A 14,071-nucleotide genomic window follows, 5' to 3' on the forward strand; every position below is an offset into this window, starting at 1 on the left:
TAGGGCCTGGGCTTTTCTTTGTCAGTAAGTTTTTAGTCACATTTTCAATCTCATTAATTTCTATTGTGTTGTTTAGGATTTTTATATCTTCTTGATTCAACCTTGGTAATTCATACATATGTAGGAATTTGTTCATTTCCTCTGAATTTTCTATCCTATGGGAATAAAGATTTCCAAAGTAGGTATTAAATATTCTGAATTTCAGTAAGATCTGTAGTAATTTCATCCTTTTCATTCCTTATTGCATGAATTGTAGTTCTTTCCCTTCTTTTTTCAATAAGGTTGGCTAGGGCTTTATCAATTTCATTTGTTCTTTCAAAGAACCAACTCTTTGATTCATTTATTTTTTGTAGGGTTTTCTTCACTTAAATTGTATTAATTTATGCCCTGATCTTTGTAATCTCCTCCTTTCTCTGGGCTTTGGGCTTCACTTTTTTTTTCTTTTTCTAAAAGTTTGAGGTGCAGAATTTGGATATTTATTTGTTTTCTTCCTGTTTTCCTTATGTGTGAGCTCACTGCTATAAATTTCCATCTGAGCACTGCTTTCACTGCATCCCACAGATTCTGGTAAGTTGTATTTATATTTTCATTTGTTTCTAGGTATTTTGTAATTTCTTCTTTAATTTCTTCTGTGACCCATTGGTTGTTCAGGAGGTTCACATTTAATTTCCAAGTGATTATGGAGTTTTTGGAGTTCCTTTTGTTGTTAATTTCCAATTTCATTGCACTGTGGTCAGATAATTTCAATAGGATAATTTCAATTCTTTTGCATTTTGGAAGGTATGCTCTACAGGCTGGAATATGGTTTATGTTAGAGCAAGTCCCATGTGCAGCTAAGAAAAATGTGTATTCTGATGTTGTGGGGTGGAACACTCTGTATCTACTAACTCTGTTTTTCCACAGCTTTGGTTCTGATCTGTTATTTCTTTGCTAATTTTTTGTCTAGTTGTCCTATGTGTTTGTGTGAAAGGGATGTTGAGGTCCCCTATTACAATAGTGTTATTAATTATTTGGATTTTCATGTCTGTTATGATTTGTCTTATATAGTTTGGTGCTCCCATATTTGGTGCATACATATTTATGACTGTTTGCTCTTTCTCTTGCAATTTTCCCCTAACAAGTATGTAGTGACCTTCTTTATCTCTTTTGATTGTTCTTGGTTTGAAATTTACATTGTCAGCAAACAAAATAGCTGCACCTGCTTTTTGGGGGGGTTCCTGTTGCATGGAGAATTGTTTTCCATCTTTGACTTTCAGTCTATTGATTTCATTTTGAGTAAAATGTGTTTCCTATATACAGCATATTTTTGGATTTTGTTTCTAAATCCACTCTGCCAGTCTGTTTCTTTTGGTTGGTGAATTGAGTCCATTTACATTTATGGTTATAACTGTTTGGCTTATCATTGTCCTGTTATTTACTTGTGTTGGTGTCCTACTTTTTCTACCTGTTTAATTGCTTGCTTTGCTTGAGGGTACCTTTCTATTGTTATTCTTGAAATTGTGCTCATTTTTTTCTTGTATAGGATATCCTTCAGTAGTCTTTGTAAGGATGGTTTGGCACTCATGAAGTTCTTCAGTTGTGCTTTGTCATGGAAATATTTTATTTCTCCATTGAATTTGAAGGATAATTTGGCAGGATACATCAGTCTTGGCTGGAAGCTGTTTTGTGTCAGGACCTGTAATACTTCGCTCAAAGCTCTTCTTGATAGATGGTTTGTGTTGAGAAGTCTGCTGTGATTCTAATGGGCTTTCCTTTGTAGATGATCTGTTTCTTTTCTAGCAGCTTTCAATATTCTGTTCTTTTCCTGGAGATCTGGGATTTTGATTATTATATGTCCAGTTGTAGTTTTGTTTTGGTTATTATTAGCTGGCATTCTATATGCCTCATTTAGTTGTATATCTGATTCCTTTTCCATGTTTGGGAAATTTTCAGCTATTATTTCTGCAAATATTCTTTTCATGTTATTTGTGTTGCCTCATGCTCTTTCATTAACTCCTATTAGTCATGCATTATTCCTCTTTGCCTAAACTTGCAGCTGCTGAATTGATTTTTCCTGGTTCCTTGTTGATTTAAAAGAGATTCTTTCTTTCTGGATCACTAGCTGCCATGCTGTCTTCAATGTCTGAAATTCTATCTAGGCTTCATTCAAGCAGTTTTTCCAGCTTTCAGTGGAAGTTTTGATTTCTTGGATGTCTTTTTGAATCTGTTTCATGCACTCCAGTTCATTCCTATATTGTTCATTATCTTTTCCACCCATTGCCTATGTTTGTGTATTTTTTATATATTTCTTCTTTAGATGTGCTGAGCAATTCTTTCATTATTATTGTCATTTCATTTTTTTGCCTGAGAGATTAGTTTTGATCTGATCTCTTCTATGGCCTGATGGAGTTGTTTCTTTACTTCCATTGCAATCATTTCAGCAATTTCAGTTGTGTGTTTACCAAATTCTCTTGTGTTGATGTCTCCTGGACTTGTTCTGAGTGGGGTGGAATTCTGAGATTGTGTTTTAGTCCTTCATCCTGTCATGTTTGATGCCAGAGGCAGAATGCTCAATCTCCCTCATCCCTGGCAGCTCACCCGAGGTCACTTGTGTCCCTAGTTTTCCTGGTGATAAGGCTTGCTCTTCAGTGACTGTTGACATGTATTGCTTAATCTGGTGTCTTCTGGCAGATGATGAAGTGTGCCTACTTCTCTCAAGTCTTAGATATGAACTGTGATGTCAGTCAGTAGCAGACCATCTGATCCAGTGTCCCCTGACAGCTCAGGGCACAAGTATGATCCAGAAGTGGCCTGCACTGGTGGCGCAGTCTCAGACCAGTTGTCCTGTGTCCACAGGAAGTTCAGGGCACAGGCAGAACCCAGATATGAATCGCAGGGTCAACACTTTGTGGCCCACCTGAATCCGTGTGTCCATGCTGCTCAGGGCATGCACAGGAGCCAGATGCAGGCTGCACTGGTGGTGATCACAGACCACTTGTGTCTGTGACCTCCAGGAGGTCAGGGCCCAAGTAAAGCCCAGACATGGGGCTGGGGATTTAGCTCAGCGGCAAAAGCGCCTGCCTGGCAAGCGCAAGGTCATGAGTTCGGTTCCTGGTACCGGAGAAAAACCAAAAAAAAAAAAAAAAAAAAAAAGCCCAGACATGAGCCACAGGGCTAGCAGTTCGTGCACCACGTTCTCTAGTACCTCAGGCAGTGCAGGTCACGTGCAGGGAGGGCCCAGTTGTGAACCCCGGTGTTAACAGTCTATGGTCCTTTTTGGTCAGGATCTCCTGTCTACACCAGGCACACAGAAAGTGGAGACTCAGTCCATTCCATTATTGATTCTCAAAGATTCTGTATCATGGAGTCCAGTTTGAAATGGACTTACTGCAAGTAAATGAGCCAGCAGATTTTCCCTCAGACCACATCAATGTATGGGTCAATAATATGTAAGTCAACAGAACATATTTCAAATCTTTCCAAACGTCTTCCATGTAACAAAAATCTGTCTCGTGCTAGGGATTTAGCTCAGCTGCACAGTGCCTGCCTGGCAAGCACAAGGTCGTGAGTTTGGTCCCCAGTACTGGAAAAGAAAATCTGTCTCACTGAGGGGTTCTTGATACTGTGGAAAAATAAAGCCAGACCTCCTGTAATGTCCTTGTAACTGGTGATCTATTTCTGTGTTCCCCTTTTAGCAGAATTTCATGTTTCATGTTGTCCATGCAGGCAGTTTGCAGACTTCTGTTATACCACATGAGGAATTTAGGATAAAAGTGATTGCCTGCTCACAAAACATCTATGCTGTCAGAATATCCCAAAGAGGGCCACCATCTGAGTAGTTTAGCAAGTTTCTCTCATTATTTGGATCCTCATGAAATATCAAAAGTCACTGCAAAATTGTGTGTTGATTCATAATCAAAAGCAGTTCAGGGGCTGGGGATTTAGCTCAGCGGCAAAAGCGCCTGCCTGGCAAGCGCAAGGTCGTGAGTTCGGTTCCCGGTACCAGAGAAAAACCAAAACAAAAAAACAAAACAAACAAACAAAAAAACAAAACAAAGCAGTTCTTAATGTTGTTTCTTAGGAGCCACCTTCCAACAGCTTTTGGAGATAATTTTTGTTGTCACAAAGGAAGAGAAACTCTCTGAATCTAGTGGATGAAGATCTAGAAGTTGCTGATTATGCTACAAGACATTGAATAGGATTCAAAAAAAGAATAGAGAAAGGAAAAGAAAGAAATTTCTAAAAAAAATTCCAAGATGATAAAATATTTTATTCTTTAACCCAAACCCAGTTTTTCTCTGTCTAAATGTGCTTCTTCATGCCAGTAACTGCATATAGCTTTGGCTCTGAAGTGGAGAAAATATATGATACAACTGAGAAACTTGAGACCCATATATGTCTGGAAGTCATTAAGCTTCCCATGTTAATATTTTAATCACGTATTTTTGTTATCATATATTCTGCTGTCCCCTTCAAAGGACTCTAGGAAATTGTTGAACAATCTATACATCTTTAATGCGATTTACTGTCTTTACATGAAGAGATTCAGGTCTCTGACATAGTAATACATAGACAGATTAATCACTTATAAACTTCCATAGCCATTAATTATTGCCAGATCATTTAACCTTGAGTTGTAGTGTTGAATCTATTCCTACAACCACTGTGTTCCTGGATAAATTAATTAAACTCTCCAAACCTCAATGCTTTCAACTATAAAATGAGTGCAAAGTTTATGAACTCAAATATTATGTAGATTTTTGTGTCCCTGACTGACAAAAAGGACTAATATGTATATGAAATCCTACTTAATTTTTGGTGTGTCTTTTTATTAAGGACTACTAAGACAACCTATTTAGCATGCTATAATCATTCATGCCTTTCTCCTTTTTCATAAGAAACCCAGGAGAATTGCAATGTATTTTTATTCTAAAAGGTCTACACATGCTCTTGCATTCTACAAGATGGGTACAAACTGAAGCAGTAAATGAAGAAATTTGCGTTGCTGACTATCTGGGAGTAAGCAATAGGAAATCACAAGGACATTACATTCATTTCTACCTATCTCGTACTCTTAAAAAGTGAGATCCTGTCAGCTCTGGTGGCACGCACCTGTAATAGCACTGGAGAGGCTGAACTAAGATGATTTTTGAGAGTCTGAGGCCAGTCTTAGCTACATAGTGATTTCAGACCCAACCTGTACTGCATAGAAAAGCTCTATCTAAAAAAGCAAAGGTAGAGGGACATGGGGAGAAAATCCCTTAGCAATAGTTATTTTTAACAGCAAAAAGTTTAAATAATCCTGGTATATAACATATATATGTATATATTTATATGTATGTATGTATATATATACAATATATGGAAAGATCATTAAGTATATCATTCAGCAAGAATTTTATTGTTATTTGTGATGTTCTAAAAATGTGAAATATGACAGAAAAAGGAATAGTAAAATCTTATTCTTTCTGAGCGCAATATGGGCATATTCTGCTCATGACAGGTACAGATGTCTCTGAACCAGAAGTTAAGAATCACCTCAAACTCTCAGAATCTGTGGAAGCTTGAGAAAGGACTACTACTTCACAAAGAATGTGAATTAGATTGAATGAATCAATTTCTTCTTTTATTTTTTATTGGCATATGTTCATGATATGTAATGTTTACAGCCACGGTAGGCAGTTGATAATACACATATCACATCATAACCCTTTTTATGTTCTCTTCCTCTCTGCTCCTCATAGTATAAATAAAGAGTTAAGTGAATGAGTCTATCTCCTCCTTGTCACAAAAAAAATGAGGGAAGTGAGGTTTCATGGTGGTGAATTAAGAAATCAAACAGAGTTATTAAGTGTTAGGTTGAAGAATAGAATTTAATTTTGTCTGACATCAAATCAGTATCCTAATCAGTTTTAATGAAGGATATAGTGGAAAGAAAGTTGATGATTTTAGTATTATTTTGTGTGTCAAAATGGATTATGCTTAAAAATCTTGTAATTGTATATTATCATAAAAGCCATAGTAATTGAATAATATTATGGATAAATTATATTCTGGGTTCCACTTGCATATTACTATTTTCTGTCAAGTTTAGTGATCTACTGTGTTTTAAATAAAAGAAGCTTAAGTGAATAATTTGCAGAAAGTTACAGGACTCATTTTAAAAATTATATATACAGTTTCATTAATTTTCACAGGAACTTGAAAAGTAGTACTACTGATTCAATTTTCATATTAGGTAACTAGCATTTTCTCTGAAAATCCACAAATATCACCATAATTAAGATCCAAACCCAGGTGTTTATAGATTGTGAAAGGTAAAAGGAAATAGTTTGTATTTTAAATTTTAAAAGATATACCTATCTATATCTTTTAAAATTTAAATATATATATATATATACATATATATCAAATATTGCTATCTTCTCTAGGAATGAACAAAAGCCATATTTGAATTTTCTTATTCAAAATTTATGAAACTGAATGTTAAACAATTTTAATATCAGTGTCAGTGTCAGAATGTCAATCATTCCTTAAATTTGCAATATTAGTGCTTCTAAAATTATTAAAGCTTATATCAGCACTGAACCTTCTGAAACACAGGTGTTACTCTCTCTCCCTCTACTTGCTGGAGTAAATATTTGATAATCTAGTATTTTTTTTCTTGACAGAAGTTGAATCCATGGTAACAAAAGTGACAAAACGTTCTGGGTTGTATCCAAACAACCTGTTCACTAAACCTCCCCACAGAGGACCTTATTTTGGCACCTGATACTAAATCATTTTATTTGCAGTCATAGCATGAGATTCGTTGCTTTAATGAAAATTTTAATCCATTATTCTTATGACCCCCAGGTTTTATTTTTCTATGTTATGGAAAACCCAGGTATGTGCAATACCTTTTTTAAAAGTAGGCAGCAGCTGCAATTCATCCTTTGCGAAAAGATGCCACAGGCAAAAGCTATAAAAACTCTCTGTAACTCGGCACACACTATCCCTATTTGTAAGGCAGACCATTAAAAGATAATTTGCCACATGTGGTTTGAATCGCAAGACACATAATATTTACAAATATAGGCAATTAAATAGAAAACAGCTCGTTTCTGTTATAGAACTCTACCATACGACACTCCATCTATAAAAGTAAAGCTTAAATTCTATGTAAAGTACTACTAAAGTTTTAGAGTGAAGAAGCAATTCCCTGGAATACAAATAGAGAGCAAAATTAGAGTGAATAGGAAAACAGATTAAAGAGAAACTATATTTTAAGAGAAATTATTTTTCAATGTAAAGTACAAATTGTATTTATAGCTTCCAGTGTGGACTGTTATATTTCAAATACTCTCAGCTTAAATACAAAGAGAAGTCATCTCTTTAATGTTTTAAGCACAAATGAGAGGAAGAAATTGTAAGGAATCACAGGAAACTCTTAAAACCATAAATTTACTAGAACTCTCTTGAGTATAGAATGTCCTCATTAAAGTAAAGCATACAGTCTGTCTATACACTAGTATTATTCAAGAGTTTCAATATATTCACCAGAAAACATCTATTGAACACAAATCATTTGTATTGAGAAATCTCATCCCATTCCCCTTACCACAAGCAAGTCCTTTTTGTTTGTGTTTCTGGTTGCATTTCAATACCAAATGAGACTGTTTGTAAGACAGTTGATGTATTATCAAAACGTGTGTAAGGTGGATGGATGTGAGGCGTGAAGTCGGAAGCATACGTTTCCAAGAATGACCATTATAGTTTTCGCATACTACTCCCCAAACGTACCTATCTACATGCAAATCTCTGTTGCTCTGTCTCGGTACAGACATTTCTTTTATATTTTACAATATCTAGTGTGCATTTTTTTCCATCTTCTGTTTGCAATTCAAGAGACTCTCAACTTCATCCACTTTAGAAATGCAAGCTCTCTACCCTTTCCCACACCTCACTCTAGAAAGAGTTTCCTGCTGACAGTTTCCTGACACCCAGGGTTGCCTGTATGATGATACATTATGCTACAATGTAGACAATTTTAAAATTTTCTAAATTAAAATTAAAATATATCTAAGATGAAAAATCATAATTTTTTTAAAAATTTGACTTTAACAGTTTAAAATTTTAAAATTGGTGATATTTTTATGCATTCAATGTTTTTGTATATCCTATGCATTTGATTATTAATTGTATGGGCAATGCACATACCCATAATACATGTGTGCATACATATCTGTATTTGTGCTTATATACAACCATATATTAAATAAGCTTTCTTCCAAGTTGAATATTTATTTATTCATATTAAATTAGGATGCCTATAATATGATTTTTCTTTGACTAGGCTTGACAAAAGTATTTAAGGTAAGGTTGAAAATCACTTTTGAAGTATTAAATATTTAGAATGTACCCAGGACTAGCCCTGAGCATTGAATAGTCACTTAGATGAAAATTATATGAATTATTTTGTGCTAATGAGCAAATTTATTCAGTAGAATTAGACGTGTAGGAAATTGACATTCACTGTAAAGTTAATGATACATAAAAAATTCCTCATTTAATCTGTTTTTTGTAACTCAACCCAGATATTGAGATTCATGTTTTTATTAAGTGCAGCTTGATTTAATTTCTGCATGCATACATCAGTGTTGTCTGTCAATAACTGACGATTTTATTATTCATACTACTATCAGGAATTTAATGTGAACATGAAAAGGAGAAAATGAATGAGAGGACTGATTTCTAACTCTAGAGGCTGTGACTTGTTTTTCTTATAAGCACTTATTTTCAGACGCTTCATGAAAGTTAAATTATTTCCAAAGATTTGGAATTTGGCTTTTGGAAAGCATATGCTGGAAATAAATGCATAAATTACTTTTTCTCAAATCCTATAGTAAAATGTTTAAGGTCTCATAATTATAGAAACTAAATTTTTTTGAGATAGAGTCACACTATGTAGTTCAAGTTGGCCTGGAACTCACTATGGAGGCCAGGCTGGTCTCAAACACAGAGATCCTGTTGCCTCAGCCTCATTAACACTCAGATTATAGGCATGGGTGACCATATCCGGCATTAAGGTGATCCTTTAGGTAGTGCTAAGGAGAAATGTATCATTAGATACATTCGGTGAAGCAGAATTTTCTTTCATGAATAAAAATAGATTAAATGTATTTCTCATAAATTTGGACAGTGAGTGAGATGTATGTTAGAATATCTCTCATAAGATTAAACCCTAAAATTTTTACACTATCTATACTTTTTCTATTAAAGCATAAGGACAAGAACATGACTGGAAATGTGCTTTTCTACCATATGAAAATATTTGGACATTCGCACTAAAATTACTATGAGTTTTCCTGATTATGTAAAGGGAAGGTTACACCTATGCCAAAAAATTCTACTGGTTTATAAAAAAGGTTGGTATTTCAGAAATACTCTAATAAATGAAGGGCCCAGCTTGCTGCTTCAAGTTCTAGGCCTGTTGAATATCTTTGAAAGATACTACAGTCATCTTTTGGTATCTGCATACTTTCCCAAATGATCTTCATATATGCTTTAATATTATATAAAGAATTTGTAGAAGAAATAAATTGAAATCTTACATATATAAAATACATGACTATAAACATGTATGTATATGTGAATATACATATGTGTGTGTGTGTGTAGGAGAGAAGCACATGTAGACAAGAATATGCATACCTGAAATTGTAAAATCATGTGTAAAATATTTCAACTGATACTAAATACATTTTTGACATCTATTTGTAAATACTCATTTTTAAAGATACTTGTTTATTGGAACACACCCATCAATTTAGATTGTTCTGCGTAATTTATATAGTATTTCATTCTTCTGTTTTCCAAAATCCCCACGTAATTTTTGTGTCTATGCTTTTTCTTTGCTGGAGACATTTGATTTAGTATAAAAGCATCCAGTCTTTCAGTATAGTCTCAATATTTGTGGGAGTCAAAGGCAGAAAACAAGTTAGTGAGTGCTGGAGTTTGAGAAGGATTAGTCAGTGCGGTCATTAGAACAAGCTGGATGACACAGGATACAAGAACCATGGTGGAACTACCTCAGGCAACACCATGAGAAATTAAAATTAGTATGAGAGAGAGAGAGAACGGTCGGGGATACAGCTCAGTGGCACGAGGTCCTAAGTTCAATTCTCAGTACCAAGAAAACAAAAGGAAAACAAAAAAAGTGTCAGAGAATATACATTCCTGCCAATGACCTTTAAAAATAACTTTTTCACAACCTCCAATGAAAATCTAAACCATTTACAATACCTCTTGCTATGATAGAAAAAACAATGCAAATTAGCTTTAAGAAATGTTTCCTTATGCAAATCTATCTGCTCAGATAACTTGGAAAATTAGACTTGATTTATTTTAACACTTCAAGTTCTTTTCTCTTGTGATTGTCTCAATGTGCCAATTTCATATTCAGATAGTAAAAGTACTAGCAGCTTTTTGAATTTTCATATGAGGGAAAACAACATCCAAAGGATGAAAAGGAGGAAGTCTAGTTGAAGCCCTTAGGAAATATGATTACAGTGAACAAACTTAAATATTGGACTGTATTCTAATTCCTGAACTAAAAATGACAAAAGCTAATCTTATATTCCAGTTTTCTCAAAGCGCTGTTATTTCTTTTTCCAACATAATTTACTAGTGACAACTTTCACTCCCCAAAATGTCCTGGTTCATATACTAAAAGACATTTCTTCTCTCATTGAAATTCATTTTGTTAGACCCTGAAACTTGATGAGATTTTATTGGAGCATATGTACACGGTGAGGAAGGAGGTATATCTGAAGGAAAACAAAGTTCTTTAAGAAATTGACAATGTCTTTCAATGAGACATTTTTTGATCTTACAAATCTAATTGTGTGTACCCCAAATACATATGAAGCCTTAAGTAACAATATGACTATATTTAAAAATAGTGCTTGTAGGAAGATAAAAAAGATTAAACCAGTTTAGGAATGAGTAAGTCTGCCATTGATTAAGAAATGGAAGAGCAACCAGAGCCCTCCCTCTGTCATTTGCACAGAAAATATGAAAAGGAGCATAAAGCAAGACAACATAGCAAGGGAGTATCCATTTACAACCTAGAAACAGTGATTCCATTGAAACCAACCCTATAGTCACCCTCATTTTGAAATTCCAAAATCCAGATAATGAGAAAAATTCTTATTTAATCCATTCAGTCTTGGAATGTTTTGTTATGATAGCTACAGCCAATGCATCTGATATATAAATGTGCATGATTCTGTATTACCCTAATAAATGTGTAGGAGTTCAGCTGTTATCCTGGATACTTCCAATTGTAAGTACTTGGGAAGAAAAGGGTTTTTCTATGTTTTCACTCCATCTGCCTGTGTGTTTTAGGATTTTCTGGTTCTCTAATTATGGAGCTAAGTCCTCAACTCTGGATGAAGAGGATGAATGCCACATAGTGTCTAGGCTTTTAAAATGCCATATGTTATGTGCATATTCTTGGATGACTATGAACTACTTTAGATGTCCCCTATGCCCCACTTATAGGTTTAGTGGTGTGTGATAATTCTGTTTGAATTGTATGAGAAAAATACAAGGAAGCTTTTAACTTGAGTTGTAATATAAAGAGAAGAGTTTTAAAGAAATTTTAATCAGAATCATTCTGAATTTTTTGTCCAAATTTGAGAGGGCAATGACTTTTCCGCCTAAACTCAGCATGGATATTCCTCATTTATTCTAATGTACTTATCTCTTGGTTACTTTTCTCTCATTTTTGGAACAAAATATCCAATACCCCAAATTAGGGAAGGAAGGGTTTATTTAGCTTACAGTTTGTAGAGGTTTCAGTCCATAATCAATTACCTCCAAGGCAGGGTAGCACGGCACAGGGATAACAGTTCATGGCAGTGGAAGACAGCAAAAGCAGCAAGAGCAAAACATAAGGAGCACAGGAAAACACTCTCTGACCCTTGTATTGTGAGTAGGCTTCCCACCCTAGGTAAAATGCAGCACTCATATCCTTAATCCCAGCATTAGACCATGAGTCAATTACAAACTCTGGAAGCCCACCCCCATGACTGCATGAGGCTTTGGGGGCACATCTAGACACAAAATATATCATTCCACCCCTGGCTTCCTGAAGACTCATGCACATCCCTCTATGAAAAAGGCATTTTAGACCACTTCTAGGAGTTGTCAAATCCTAACAGTTTCAGCATTACTGAAAAGTCCAAGTCCAAAGTCTCCTTTGAGATCTAAAGCGAACTCTTAAATGTGAGCCCCTGTACAAATGAAAACTTAAACACTTCCCACAGTCAATCACACAATCTAAACATTACTGTCCCAAAAGGTACAAACAGGGGGATGCAAAGCATTGAGGCCAAAACAAGTCCAAAATCCAGCAAGGCAAAATTAAGTTCTATAGTTCCACATGAAATACCTGAAGCAGTCTGTGTTACTTTGTGAGCTACAAAGGGTTTGTGTAGCTCTGCTCCTATGGCGCTTCTGGTGGCTGTAGCTCCCACGGCTTTTCCCTTAGGCCTGCTTTTCTCCCTCTGTGCAACTTTTGTCAGACGATCCACATTCCTGGCTTTTCCAAGCTTCTGGGATCTCCACTGCAACTGTGGCTTCTCATTCACAACTTCACACACTGCCCACGTAGAGACCTACCACCTGGTCTCCCTTCTGAAATTTGGGTGGAAACCTTTCTGACCTCACAACTCTTGTCTTCTCCATGCACCTAAATCCAGTACCATGTGTGTTATTGTTGATACATTGTGTCAACTTGAGGGGTCTAGAGGCCTGGCTAAGTGACTCAGCAGTTCTGCATCCTGTGGTGAAAAGAACATTCCCTTACCACTCTGGGATGTTGTTCATTGTGTCAATTTGAGAAGTTCAGAAGGTTAACTGTGTGACTCAGCAGGGAGCCAGGGTCCTTACTCTGTATTCACCCTGAGCCTGTGCAAGAGGAAGGCATGCAGAGGGTGTGAGTGCAAAGGAGCAATGCCCCTGCCACCCTGGGCAGGTAGGCTACATACAATAAAAGGGAATTGACAGAGGAATGATTTCTGGTTCTTGGGAGGAGCTCCAGTCTTTGCCTTCAGCTTGGTCATCTCCTGGCTTCTGATGTAGACTGTGTGGCTTCCACCTAGGACTCTTCAGGCTTCAGATGTAGACTCTTTGGCTTTGGTCATAGATTCTTCAGCATTCCATCCCAGATCCATCAACCTCCTGATATGGATTTGCACAGACATGGCAGTGAGTTCCATGCCTGGAGCTGGACTCTTCAGTTTCCAGGGTGCAGATACCTCTGCACTCTTCCTCATCCAACTCTGTGGCTGATCATTGTAAGCCAAACTTGTAATTTTTTGTACATTTGTATATTTTGTGTTATATCTGTGTCTCCAGTAAATCCTGACTGATACAAGGTGGATGATGGGGCTGGGGATTTAGTTCAGCGGCACAGTGCCTGCTTGGCAAGCATAATGTCCTGAGTTCAATTCCCAGTACAGGAAAAAAACAACAGCAACAACAAAAAAAACGTGGATGATGATGCCAATATCTGTTGCCAACTAGAGCAGTAGCCAGGTTTCCCTTTCACTTGATTTTAGGGGTTGAGTGCCTAGATTTCTGAGCACTCTGAATCCAGTTCTGAGGAACAAATTCTCTATGCCACCACCATTCTCTTCAAAGTAAAATCTTTCACTTTTGCAGGTTTGAGACTGCAAAGGGTGGAGACTTATTGCTTCTTTGGATGCCCTCCAGCAGTCTTTCATATTCTCCTCTTCCTTCTCAGCAATTGTGTTCTCCTCAGCTCTATCTTTACAGTTCACAGCTTTACTGGAGTTTTTATCTGACCAAACTCACAATGTTTTAAATTGTCCTGCTGCACTCTTTGCTCTTGATTCTCAACATAAATGTGGCTAAAAGCCCCCAACAATAGCCATGCCACGACCTCAACCTTTGACTGCCATGGAATTTCCTCTGCCAAATTAAGTAGTCTATGTCCTTAATCTCAGTATCAGGCAAAGTCTCTGGACACAAGCAAAATATAGACAAACTTTCTGCCAAGCCATGACACACATCATCTGGACTC

This window comes from Chinchilla lanigera, unplaced genomic scaffold (assembly GCF_000276665.1).
Source record: "Chinchilla lanigera isolate Chin_1 unplaced genomic scaffold, ChiLan1.0 scaffold00006, whole genome shotgun sequence".
Classification (NCBI taxonomy): Eukaryota; Metazoa; Chordata; class Mammalia; order Rodentia; family Chinchillidae; genus Chinchilla; species Chinchilla lanigera.